A 14,054-nucleotide genomic window follows, 5' to 3' on the forward strand; every position below is an offset into this window, starting at 1 on the left:
GGGGCTGTTTTCCCTGGAACGTCGGAGGCTGAAGGGTGACCTTATAGAGGTTTACAAAATTATGATGGACATGGATAGGATAAAAAAAAATGAAAACAAACTGCTGGTGCGCTCCCAGAGAGATAAACCTATGCCCTCTAGTTCTGGACTCCCCGACCCAGGGAAAAGATTTTGCCTGAGAGGGGAAAGATATAAAAGAGACCTAAGGGGCAACTTTTTCACGCAGTGGGTGGTATGTGTATAGAATGAGCTGCCAGTGGATGTGGTGGAGGCTGGTACAATTGCAACATTTAAGAGGCATTTGGATGGGTATATGAATAGGAAGGGTTTGGAGGGATATGGGCCGGGTGCTGGCAGGTGGGACTAGATTGGGTTGGGATATCTGGTCAGCATGGACGAGTTGGACTGACGGGTCTGTTTCGATGCTGTACATCTCTATGACCCTAATAGGGGCAAAGAGTCTGAGAGCTGGGTAGTGACGTTGAATATCCACAAGACACCTGCTAGACCTCAGCTGGAGTATTGTGTACAGTTGTGGCATATTATAAGAACAGATTTGACATATTGGAATGTGGGAGTGGTTTGGGGAGCAGAGAAGGTTTTCCAGGCAAGGTTCCACGGATGAGAAACTTCAGCGCACAGGCCTCAATGAGGCATTATACTTTTCAGCCCATACAGACATGGTACATATATTAAACCATAAGCTTTGATTTAACTGAAATTGGGAAATAATCAGGAATTTGGTTTGAAATTGGAGCTGGTGTTTTTTTTTATATCAAAAGATTGCTTTGGTTCAGTTTTCATCTCTCTGGGAGCGCACCAGCAGTTTGTTTTCATTTTTTTTTTAAATTTGTGAAGCCAGAACAGTTTGATATGGAAACTTAAAATTCTCAGAGGTGTAAGGTATATATAAAAAAAATGCTCTCACAAATCGTGAGAATGTCACACAATCAGAAACATTGATGAAACATAACATTAAAAAGACAAAAATGGAAGGAAGGAGCCAGTTAAGTAGAAAGCTGAAGAGTTGAGTGAGAATGCTAAGAACATAGAAAATAGGAGCAGGCGTAATTCAGCACCCTGTTACCCACTTTGACTGCTTTACTGTGACGAACAATATGTAAACCTAATGGGCGGGGTCTTATCTCCTGGGCATATCACAGACTAGTGATCGAGTGGGCCAGGGTAAAAATTCAAATTCCGCCCCCCAATCTTCTCCAGGAGAGCCGCTCGGTAACAGGGATCCAGTTTTAGTGCGATCTGGACTTGAGATGGTGTCTGTCGGACCCTCCCACCCAAGCCCCTTCCCATCATCAGAAGAGCCACTCTTGCAGCTTCTGCCTGTTCTTAGTCCTTTCAATAAACAATAGGTGTAGGAGTAGGCCATTCGGCCTTTCGAGCCAGCATTACCATTCATTATGATCATGGCTGACCATCGTCAATCAGCATCCTGTTCCTGCCTTATCTCCATAACCCTGCACTCCACTGTCCTTAAGAGTTCTATCCAACTCTTTCTTGAAAGTACCCAGAGACCTGGCCTCCACAGCCTTCTGGGGCAGAGCATTCCACACACCCACCACTCTCTGGGTGAAGAAGTTTCTCCTCAACTCTGTTCTAAGTAGCCTTCCCCTTATTTTTAAACTGTGTCCTCTGGTTCGGGACTCCCCCATCAGCGGAAACATGCTTCCTGCCTCCAGAGTGTCCAATCCTTTAATAATCTTATATGTCTCAATCAGATCCCCTCTCAGCCTTCTAAAGTCAAGCGTATACAAGCCCAGTCGCTCCAATCTTTCAGCGTAAGATAGTCCCGCCATTCCGGGAATTGACCTCATGAACCTCCGCTGCACTCCCTCAATAGCCAGAATGTCTTTCCTCAAATTTGGAGATCAAAATTGCACACAATATTCCAAGTGCAGTCTCACCAGGGCCCTGTACAGCTGCAGAAGGACCTCTTTGCTTCTATACTCAATTCCTCTGGTTATGAAGGCCAGCATGCTATTAGCTTTCTTCACTGCCTGCTGTACCTGCATGCTTGCTTTCATTGACTGATATACAAGAACACCTAGATCTCGTTGTACTGCCCCTTTACCTAACTTGACTCCATTTAGGGAGTAATCTGCCTTCCTGTTCTTGCCACCAAAGTGGATAACCACACATTTATCCACATTAAACTGCATCTGCCATGCATCCGTCCACTCACCTAGCCTGTCCAGGTCACCCTATATTCTCCTAACATCCTCCTCACATTTCACCCTGCCACCCAGATCCCATTGCCACCAAAGTTTGGATAGGCAAGGGCATGTGGCTCACAATGTGGCAGAAAGGATTGGGAGTGAAGTGGACAAGATGGATGGAGGGCAGCATCAATCGAAGCAGTGAAGACCCACAAACCTTTGCACTTCACAGCTGCACAAGTGCTCGCCCAAGAGAAGACCAATATACTTGTTTTTCCCGACTATCCCTGGGAATTTGTATAAACATGCCCCAACACCTGGATGGGTGCATCTTGAGACAAAGAGATCAGTTCATCTAACAACATGACTCACAGGATATTCTCAGGAGAATACTGTTACTGTAGGGTGTTGTATGTGTCGATGTGGAAGATTGGTATCTGTAATCCCCATCATGCTCCTTTTCAGCAGCCCCAATGATATAAGTCTTCCCCTTGAATTCTTTGCTAGTGTTGTTTACAATCCAGTTATAGCTCATCGAATGAAGCTCTCGATCTGCATTGCAGCTAAGAGTAATCCAGTCTCCAGTTAAGAATCTGTCCCACATTGGCTCCTTCATTAGCATGGGTGCTCCAGTTTCCACTGATGAACCTAACCCTCAGAGAAACACACACACTCAAGGGGGAAGAATTGAAATCACCTTAATGCAATAGCTTGCCACTCTGACAGCTCAAGCTGGCTTGGGCTGATGAGAGGTAAGTAACATTCTCACCTCACAAAATGTCAGGAAATGACCATCTCCAACAAGAAAGAATCTAACCATCACTCCATTGACATTCAAAAGTATTACCATCACTGATCCAATCAATAGCAATATCCTGGGGGTTACCATTGAGAGAGAATCTTGCCATTGCCACTTGACATTCAATGGTGCTACTATCACTGAATCCGCTCAAAATCAATATCCTGGAAGTGACCACTGAGACAGATTCTCACCATCACCCCTTGACATTCAATGGTATTACCATCACTGATTACCTGCACTATTAACATCCTGGGTGTTACCATTGAAAGAGAATCGAACCATCATCCTTTGACATTCAATGGTGTACCATCAGTGAGTCCCTCTCACTATAAGCATTGGGGTGGGGGTGTAGGGTATTTACAATTGAGAAATTAACCATCACCCCTTATTATTTAATAATGTTACTAACACTGAATCCCCCACTGGCAAAATCCTAGCAGTTACCATGGAGGGAAGATTGAACAATCGCCTCCTTGATGTTCAACGTGTGATGATGCTGACACTTTAAAAAATAGGTTATTTTGCCCTGGGTTTCTTTTATTTTGAAGCGAGAGTGCCAAGTCAGGCGTGCTCAAGTGTCTAGGTCAAAAGGTCTTTAGGTTTTTCTAAAACAAATGTTAACAATGGAAGGGGAGTCTAGATTGGAGTGGTGCTGGAAAAGCACAGCAGGTCAGGCAGCATCGAGGAGCAGGAAAATCGATATTTCGGGCAAAAGCTCTTCATCAGGCATAGGCCTCTATTCCTGATTAAGGGCTTTTGCCCGAAACGTCGATTTTCCTGCCCCCTCGGATGCTGCCTGACCTGCTGTGCTTTTCTTGCACCACTCGAATCTAGACTCTGGTTTCCAGCATCTGCAGTCCTTGTTTTTACCTCATGGAAGGGGAGTGGCTAGTTCTCCCAGACCAGGCTTCCTACATTTTTTTTCAATTGTAGCAGTCACAAGAAGGGTTGCAAGCTTCAGTAATTGACTTCCTCTGAGATCTCTCTTGTCGTTGTTCCCTCCTGAATTGGATTCATGCCTGTACGAATCTCTGTCTGAAGTTACCTTTTTGTCAAAGGATGTATTATGAGATGTTCAAATATTGGAACAATAAATGAGTTAAGTTGCTGTATTGGGTTAGTTACATTTTCTAATAGTTGAGTTCCTCTAAATTCCCCTTTCTTTTGTTCATGTTTCAACTCTTGTGTTCAAATAAATTCTGCTTTGCTTAAAGCGAGTGGTTTAACCAATTTCATCACAATTGAAATGCCCACTTCACATCACCCTTTACAATAAGAAGGAAAAAACACAGGATCTCTAGGTTACCTTCTTAAAATGTTTGAAGTGGGTCTGGCCTGGTCCATATAAAATTGCAGTACCATCACTGAACTCCCTCTTCCCCACCGATCCATACCCAAGTAGTTACCATTTTGAGGGAGAATGTATCTATCGCCCCTTGAAACTCAATGGTGTCAGCATCACTGAATTGCCCACCATCAACATCCTGGGGGTTACCATCGAGAGAGAATCAAACCATTAGCCCTTGGCATTGAAGGCTATTACCATGAGTGAATTCACCTCATTGTTAACAGCCTGGCAATTACATTAACCAGAAACAGAACTGGACTCGCCAGCTATGTGCAATGGCTACACGAGTAGGTCAGAGGCTGGGAAACCTGCAGTGAGTAACTCACCTCCTAACTCCCCCCAAAGCCTGTACACCATTAACAAGGCACAATGGATAGTCATCATGGTATTATGCATAGGGAATCATGTCTCTAACTCGACTGAGTTTTTTTTTCCATATATGAACAAAAGGATTTATGAAGGCAGAGCAGTGGACAGTGCTTGAACGAACTTCAGTAAGCTTTGACAAGGTTCTGCACGGTAGATTGGTTAGCAAGGTTAGATCACATAGAATACAGGAAGAACAAGCCAATTGGATACAGAACTTGCTGCAAGGCAGGAGACAGAAGGTTGCTTTTCAAATGGAAGGCCCGTGATCAGCAGTGTGTCAAAAGGATCAGTGCTGGGTCCACTGTTTTTCATCATTTAAGTGAACAATTTGGATGTGAATATAAGAGGTATGGATTCCTAAATTTGCAGATAACACCAAAATTGATGGTAAAACAGACAGGGGAGAAAGTTATTTCACAGTACAATTGGACCTTGATCAGATGGGTCAAAGGGCCGAGGATTGGCAGTTGAAGTTTAATTTAGATCAGTGTGAGGTGTTGCATTTTAGTAAGGCAAATCTGGGCAGGAGTTACAAAACTGATGGTAGAGTCTTGGGAACTATTGCCAAACAAAGAGACCGTGGAGTGCAGGTTCATATTTACTTAAAAGTGGCATTGCAGATGGAGAACATAGTGAAGAAGGCATTTAGCTTGCCTTTATTGGTTAGTACATCGAGAATAAGAGTAATGGTTTGGTTAGGTCACTTTTGGAATACTGCTAACGTTGGTTAGGTCACTTTTGGAATACTGCTAACGGAATGATGTTGTGAAACTTGATTGGGTTCAGAAAAGATTTACAAGGATGTTGCCAGGTTTGGAGCTTTGAGCTGAAGAGGCTGGAGCTGTTTTCCCTGGAATGTTGGAGGCTGAGGGATGTTTATAAAATCATGAAGGTCACGGATAGGATTAATAGCCAAGGTCTTTTTCCCAGGGGAGGCGAGTCCAAAACAAAAAGGCACAGGCTTAAAGTGAGAGGGAAAAGATTTAAAAAGGACCTAAGGGACACCGTTTTCATGCGGAGTGTGTTGTGTGTATGGAATGAGCTGCCAGTAGAAGTGGTGGAGGCTGGTACAATTACAACATTTAAATGGCATCCGGATGAGGACATGAATAGGAATGAATAGGATAGGGGAGAAAGTTATTTCACAGTACAATTGGACCTTGATCAGATGGGTCAAAGGGCCGAGGATTGGCAGTTGAAGTTTAATTTAGATCAGTGTGAGGTGTTGCATTTTAGTAAGGCAAATCTGGGCAGGAGTTACAAAACTGATGGTAGAGTCTTGGGAACTATTGCCAAACAAAGAGACCGTGGAGTGCAGGTTCATATTTACTTAAAAGTGGCATTGCAGATGGGATTTAGAGGCTTTAGAGGGAAATGGGTCAAATGCTGGCAACTGGAACTAGGTTAGCTCGAGATACCTGATTAACATGGATGAGTTGGACTGAAGTGTCTGGATCAGTGCTGTGCATCCTGTTGACTGTAAGTCAGAAGTTTGATGGACTTGAAATGTTAAATCTGAACTTTTTAATCTCTCTCTCCACAGACGTTGCCAGAGTTGCTGAGTTTCTTCTGCACTCTCAGGTTATGTTTCAGATCTCCCACACCGACAGTACTTTGCTTCAATTGCGTAAACACTGGCATTAGTGCTGACACTATGGAGTTCATCAATATGTAATAAAATAGGGACTGGGACTCAACATACCTTCTCATATTTGTAGAATCATCACTTGCCCTGAAAATACACAATTAGACACAATCAATAAGTTTCATGGGTCTTACGTGAATAAAGGGAAAACAATTCAATGGTTCCATCTTTGAAAATTGTTCTATCCAAAAGTCATGCTTTAAAATACAACCAAGTGATGTATCCTAGGCATTTGGTATGCTTTCCTTTATTGGTCAGAGTATTGAGTACAGGAGTTGGGAGGTCATGCTACCTTATAGAGGTTTACAAAATTATGATGGGCATGGATAGGATAAATAGGCAAAGTCTTTTCCCTGGGGTCGGGGAGTCCAGAACTAGAGGGCATAGGTTTAGGGTGAGAGGGGAAAGATATAAAAGAGACTTAAGGGGCAACTTTTTCCATGCAGTGGAGGGTACGTGTATGGAATGAGCTGCCAGAGGAAGTGGTGGAGGCAGGTACAGTTGCAACATTTAAGAGGCATTTGGATGGGTATATGAATAGGAAGGGTTTGGAGGGATATGGGCCAGGTGCTGGCAGGTGGGAGTAGATTGGGTTGGGATATCTGGTCAGCATGGACGGGTTGGACTGAAGGGTCTGTTTCCATGCTGTACATCTCTATGACTCTAATGTCTTTTCCATTATCCAAAGAAAACTGAATTGGGATGTAGACTCAGGTCTGATATGGAGAGATTTTTCATCAGGATGGAGAATCGAAGGTCTTAGGGAAAAATGATCAGATTGGCCATGAACTCATCAAATGGCTGTGCAGAGTCGATGGGCTGAATGACCTACTGCTGATGCCATGCTTTAACGTGAAGGCACAGGCTTTCATTTCTTCAGTGGTTATGCATAATACAGCTCATTTGTTGAGATCCCGTAGTAGGTTTTTGTACAAAATATGGAGTTTCTATATTGAAGGTGATTTACTGGTTTGGATCAGAAATTGGCTAGCTGAAAGAAGGAGGGTGGTGGTTGATGGGATGTATTCATCCTGGAGCTCAGTTACCAGTAGTGTGCCATGAGGATCTGTTTTGGGGCCGCTGCTCTTTGTCATTTTTATAAATGACCTGGATATGGGCATAGAAGGATGGGTTAGTAAATTTGTGGATGACAGTAAGGTAGGCAGAGTTGTGGATAGTGCCAAAGGATGTTGTGGTTTACAGAGGGACATAAATAAGATGCAGAACTGGGCTGAATAGTGGCAAATGAAGTTTAACGCAGAAAAGTGTGAGTAGTTTATTTCAGAAGAAATAACAGGAATGCAGAGTACTAGGCTAATGGTAAAATTCTTGTCAGTGTAGATGATCAGAGAGATCTCGGTGTCCAGGTGCCTAAATTCCTGAAAGTTGCCATCCAGGTTTATAGGTTGTTAAGAAGATATGTGGTGTGTTGGCGTTTATTGGTAGGGGGATTGAGTTTTGGAGCCAGGAGGTCATGTTGCAGCTGTACAAGACACTGGTAAGATCCCACTTGGAGTATTGCATACAGTTCTGGTCACTGCATTACAGGAAGGATGTGGAAGCTTTGGAAAGTGTTCAGAGGAGATTTAGTAGGATGTTGCCTGGTTGGAAGGAAGGCTTTACGAGGACAGGCTGAGGGAACTGAGGCTGTTTTCGTTGGAGAGAAGGAGGTTAAGAGGTGACTTAATCGAGATTTATAAGATAATCAGAGGGTTAGATAGGATGGACAGTGAGAGCCTTTTCCCTCAGATGAAGGCTAACACGAGGGGAAATAGCTTTAAATTGAGGGGTGATAGATAAAGGACAGATATTAGGGGTAGATTCTTCACTCAGAGAGCAGTAGGGGCATAGAACACCGTCTGCAACAGCAGTAGACTCGCCGGCGTTAAGGGCATTTTTAATAGGCATTGGACATACATATGGTTAATAATTGGTTAGATGAGCATCAGCTTATTTTTGCAGGTCGGTGCAACATCGCGTGCCGAAGAGCCTGTACTATGCTGTAACATTCTATGTTCTATGTACTTGTTTGTGTCAGTACTTGAGTAAAAACGTGTGAATCTGTGTGCATGAGCGAGTGTGTGCATGCGTAAGTGTGGATGTGTGAACAGCAGTACGCTTGTGTGCGTGAGAATCTGCATTTGAGAGTGTACCGTGAGAGAGTGGAGTCCGTGTGTGTGCGCGCGTGAGAGAGTGGAGTGTGTGTGTTTGCGTCTGTGTGTGAGAGAGTAGAAGGTTATGGGTGTGCACGTTTTGTGAGAGAGTGTGTGCAAGAGTGTGGCTGTGTGTGTCTGAGAGGGAAAGACACAGACAGAGATGGAACAGGTACCGATCAAGAAAAGCAGAGAAAATGAGTGAGAGGGAGAGAGACAGGCAGCCAGAGACACAAGAAGGCTAAAGAAAGAGAGGGAAGCAGGGACAATGGTGGAGAGACAGAGCGCGAGAGCGAGAGCGAGAAAAAAAAATGGAGAGATAAACAGAAAAAAAAAGGTAGGGAGATCGAGGACCGGACGAGCGCGAGATAGACAGAGTCAGCAGGAGTCAGATGGAGGAAGAAGAGAGATGGTAATTAAGAGATCAGTTTTCGCAGAGAGAGAGATTATGAGTGAGAGGGATAGCAAGATACAGAGACAGATAGGATGGACAAAGAGCGAGTATGTGTGGGAGCAAGAAAAAAAAGGGGGAAACAGTTGGGAGACCAAAAGAGAAAAAGGGAGAGGAGAGAGAAAATAGGGAGGTGGAGGGATGGGGAAGGGAGAGGGGACAGAGAGAGGGGGAGAGAGAGGAGGGAACACAGACAGATTCAGAGAGAGACACAGGGAGTGAGATGTTCTCAGGGCCTGTGTGTACTTCCCACTGTGAGCAGAGAGTGAATGTTGAATTTATTGAAAAAAACAGGAATAAAAAGGGCTGGGCCCTGCAATTAATGCAAGGCCCATCCAACAATGTCCATGCCCTGTGAAGTATATAAAAAGACACATCAATTGCTAATAACATTCTGTTCAAAGCGTCCATTCAGCCCCTCAAGCCTCCTATACTCTTCAATAGAATCACGGTTGATTCTGTTTCTCAAAGCCATATTCCTCATTTTGTCTTCATTCCACTTGGTTCTTTTCAAAGCTGAGTGCGTGAGAAAGAGTGTGTGAGAGAGGGTGAGAGAAAGAGTATGCGAAAGAAAGAGAAAGAATGTGTAAGAGAAGACTGTGTGAGGGAGTATGTGTGCGTGTGTGCGAGTGAGAGAGTGAGCATTTGGCTGGGAAATGCCAGCACTCATGTGCACTGCTGTCTGTACAGAATCTGGACAGGATTCTGCTTCTGTTCACATTCCCATTGTACATTGAGCTGAGGGCAGGCTGAAGGACAGATTTATCACTTGCACCAACCCCGAAATGGTGATAAAACCTGGAGGTACATACCGAGTAGTAGGAGAGCAGAGAAGATCTCCATCACACTGCCCTGTCTGATCCGGGTGTGTATTCAGTTAGTGACTCAGTCTGCTTGTCTGATCCTGCTGGTGGCTGGAGAGCAGGGGCGAAGTAGGCACAGCCAGAGAGTCTGAGAGAGATCGAGGTGGGAGACAGTTGTCAGTCACCCAGAACTTCCTTCACCACAACTCCCTCCCTCTCCCCCACTCTCAATACTCATTACACTCCATTCCCCTTCCTGGTTATAAACCTCAGCCCTCAATGCGCTCAACAATCCAGGCTCGACAGCCCTCTCTGGTAAAGAATTCCATACATTTACTCCTCTTGGAGAGAAGAAATTCCTCCTCACCAACTGCACAGAAGCCAGCTCACTCCCCCCTGTACAATTCTTGGGGTGAAACTGGATTGGCCATTACTCCCCATCTCTGTTTCCAATCTGACCTATCCCATTGTCCTGAAACAGTGACCTCTCATTCTAGATTGTCCACATGAGGAAACATCCGTTCTCTGTCTTCTTTGACAATCCCCCCTTTTGCGTCTTACATCCCTCAGTTAGATGTCCTCTCTTCCTTCACAACTCCAGACACTATAGGCCTAATGCATGTCCTATGCCATTTTCTTTTTCAAGACCAGGGCCTCGATAATTCTCATCTTTCACGGAGCCCTACTGCGGCCAGGAACGTGCCCTGAAGCCTCATTAACTCCAAAGGATTCCTAGTCCATTCATTCATCGGAAGATTTGGCAGATGAATGCATGGCTGCAGACTGATGCATGGGGCAGGAATTCTGACTCTTGGATGATTGAAGTAGCAGTGACATGTACAAGAAGGATAGATTATATCTAAGCTGCAGGGGGACCAATATTTTGTGTAAGTGTGTTCAGGAAGAATTTCTCACGCAGTGTATAGATGACTCAACTAGAGAACGGGCAAACTTAACCTCCTCTTAGGAAATAAGGCAAGGCAAGCCTTGGAAGTGTTAATGAGGGACCACCTTGGCACCAGTGACAAAAATTCCATTAATTTTCCAATAGCTCTGGAAAAGGAAGGGTCCACAAGTTAACGTTCTAAATTGGGGCAAGACCAAATATGATGGTCTTAGACAGGAACTTTCAAGAGTTGATTCAAGGAGGCTGTTTGCAGGCAAAGGGACGTGTAGTAAATGGAAGGCTTTCAGAGGTGAGTTAATGAGGGTTCAAGGACAGAATATTCCTGTCAGCGGTAGAGTACTTTGGATGCCCAGAGCTATAGAGGCCCTGGTCTTGAAAAAGAAGGCATATGACATGTATAAGCAGCTGCCAACCAGTGAATTCCTTGAAGAGTACAGAAGCTATCAGAGTATGCTTAAGAGAGAAATCAGGAGCACAGAAAGGGGACATGAGATGGCATTAACAGATAAGGTAAAGGAGAATCCAAAGATATTCTACATGTACATGAAGGAAAAAGAGTAACAAGGGAGAGAATGGGGTCTCTTAAAAATAAATAAGGTCATCTGCAGGCAGAGCAACAAAAGATGGGTGAGATTGTAAATGAAACTTTCTTGTCAGTATTTTCCATGGTGAAAGTTATGGAGTCCAGGAAACTTGGGAAAATAAATTGTGATGTCTTGAAGGGTGTCCATATTACACAGGAGGAGCTGGAGGAATTCTTAAAATGTATCAAGATAAGTAAAATCCCGGGACCTGATGGAGTGTGTCCCACAATTTTTTTGGAAGGCTAGGAAGGAAATTATGGTGACCCACAAAATTTGGCTAATGATGTGACATTATTTAAGAAAGGTTGCAGGGAAATGCCTGCAAACTACAGACCGGTGAGACTAATGGCTGTGATGGCTAAGTTGTCAGAGGGGATTCTGAGAAACAGAATCTATAGGCATTTGGAAAGGTAAGTATTCATGTGGAGTAGTAAGCATGGCTTTGTGCAAGGGAAACTGTATGTCATGAATTTGTTTGAGCTTTTTTGAAGGAGTGACCAAGAAAGTAGATTAGGGATAGATGTCGTGATAGATATTGTTTACATGGACTTCAGCAAGGTCTTTGACAAAGTACTGCATGTTAGATTGTTGAGTAAGGTTAAATCTCAAGTGGTCCAGACAGAGCCAACCCATTGGATACAGAATTGTCTTAACGGTAGAAGATGGAGAGTAGTGGTAGAGGGCTGTGTTTCAGAATGGAGGCCTGTGACCACCTATGTGCCACGGGAATTGATGTTGTGTCCACTATTATTCATCATATCCATAAATGGTTTGGATGAGAAAATAGGATGTATAGTTAGTCAGTTTCCAGATGACACCAAGATAGGTGGGAGAGAACTGTGAAAAGCGTTATCTAGGAATCTCACTTAGAGGAGTCTTGTGTCTGGCCCTGGCATTCCTTGTGCGATTTCACCATTCACCTCCCTGGGTCAGGAATATGAGATTTAACTTGGTGCAGAGTCTTCTCCCCATTAGCAATTCAACTGGAGCTGTCCCTTTAGCTGCAATGACAGGTAGTTTAATCATCAAATGGAAGCCGATACAGTTTAGTATCATGTGAAATTGCAGGCTATTTCTATAAGCCTGCCTTCTAAGTTTAGATTGCTCTTTCTGTCAGACATTTGGACGATGACTGCTATGCAGCTGTCCTTACATGCCAAATACCATTCGACTCTAGGAAATACTCAAATTCCTTGCTGGTAAATGATGGCCTATTGTCCATGACTAACACGTCCAGGAATCTGTGTGCTGCAAATGATGCTCGCAACTTGTCAATTGTAATCCTGGTGTTTGACGAATTAATTCTCTTCATGTGCAGCCACTTTGAATGGGTGTCCACAATGACAAAAAAACATACAAAGCGCCCATGAAAGGACAGGCATCATCGGCAAGTAACCGAGTCCAGGGTTTACCCGATCATTCCCATGAATGGCAGTAATTTTTGTTCTTGTTGACACTCTGAGCACAGCCACACTGATGTAGCAATGTCAGCATTCAATCCTGGCCAACAGACAGAACTTCTCACCAACATCTTCATTGTGTGAGCCCCTGGTGGAGTTCAGCCAATATCTGGGAGGGGAGACTCAGTCTTGCTCCCCATAATAGTATTCTGTCCTCTCCGGTGATCTGGTCTTGCCGTGTCCAGAACCATTTCAATTCCTGTTGTGATGGCCCTTTTGTTTTGCCATCGCCACCAGCTGTTTCAGTTTTGCCAGAATGGAACCTTTATGTGTCCACAGTCCTCAGCAGTGATCAGAAGGGTGACCAGAAAGTTAAAATCCAGGGCAGTTTCTTCCAAGGGAGACACTGCCAGTGGTGTATCCACCAGAGAGATATTCCTCAAGGCACCCACAGTACCATTTGGCTTCCCAGACAATGTTCCGACTTGTAACTGCATACTCAGAATAAGAGCTCACCACTGAACTTGACCTGAGTCTGTGGGCGGCATGGTCCTGTCCTCATTAAGTAACTCTGGCAGGAGTTCATGATCCATTACTACCACAAATTTAGATCTGCAAAAGGTACTGATGGAACTTTCTCACACCAAAGATAACTACTATCTGGGTGTATCAGCCAATGTCTGGGAAGCGCATGCTAGCAGGCGTTCCTCTCTGCTGGATTCACCAGTAACCCAACACTATCCCTGATACCGTACAGGGATGCATCGCATGTCAGCACCACATCTAGCTTATGATCATAGTGTGCCACACCTTAGATAACAATAGTGTTTTTATTTTCACTTCCCTAAAGGCAACATCTTCACCATCAGGCCATTTCCTAAGCTGATCCTTTTTCTATAGCAAACATAAGGATGCTTAGACAGAGGCAAGGTGATATTTGAATTTTCTGTAATATCAACACAGGGAAAGACCTATGCTCTGGTACAGGTGTGAGAGCCAAGCACCTTTGATCTCCCTCACATCATCTTCCACTGGACCTAACTCAATCTTGTTGATGCTGTAGTGCAAGTAGGTCACTTGTGGTGCCTGGAACACTAATTTTTCCTTCCAAAGGCAGACCCAGTAGGTCCAAGATCTGTAAATCAACGAGGTAAAAACAATGACTGCAGATGCTGGAAACCAGATTCTGGATTAGTGGTGCTGGAAGAGCACAGCAGTTCAGGCAGCATCCAAGGAGCTTTGAAATCGACGTTTCAGGCAAAAGCCCTTCATCAGGAATAAAGGCAGTGAGCCTGGAGCGTGGAGAGATAATGTGGAGGAGGGTGAGGGTGGGGAGAAAGTAGCATAGAGTACAATGGGTGAGTGGGAGAGGGGATGAAGGTGATAGGTCAGGGAGGAAAGGGTGGAGTGGATAGGTG

At 44.3% G+C, this 14,054-nt stretch overlaps 1 protein-coding gene across 4 annotated transcripts in view; it reads right to left on the reverse strand.

The window, feature by feature from the left end:
• Positions 1-14,054, reverse strand: part of LOC122544520 (high affinity immunoglobulin gamma Fc receptor I-like) — a 223,148-nt gene that overhangs the window by 136,699 nt on the left and 72,395 nt on the right. For 2 of the 4 annotated variants that reach the window (XM_043683810.1, XM_043683812.1), the window contains exon 2: positions 6,396-6,425. The exons of 1 other annotated variant lie outside the window; for it this stretch is intronic. The gene's annotated coding sequence lies outside the window, so the exon portion shown is untranslated. Of the gene's footprint in view, positions 1-6,395; positions 6,426-9,754; positions 9,894-14,054 lie in introns of all 4 variants that reach the window. One more of the 4 variants, XM_043683809.1, reaches the window with a different exon arrangement.

This window comes from Chiloscyllium plagiosum, chromosome 50 (genome assembly GCF_004010195.1).
Source record: "Chiloscyllium plagiosum isolate BGI_BamShark_2017 chromosome 50, ASM401019v2, whole genome shotgun sequence".
NCBI classification, from domain to species: Eukaryota; Metazoa; Chordata; class Chondrichthyes; order Orectolobiformes; family Hemiscylliidae; genus Chiloscyllium; species Chiloscyllium plagiosum.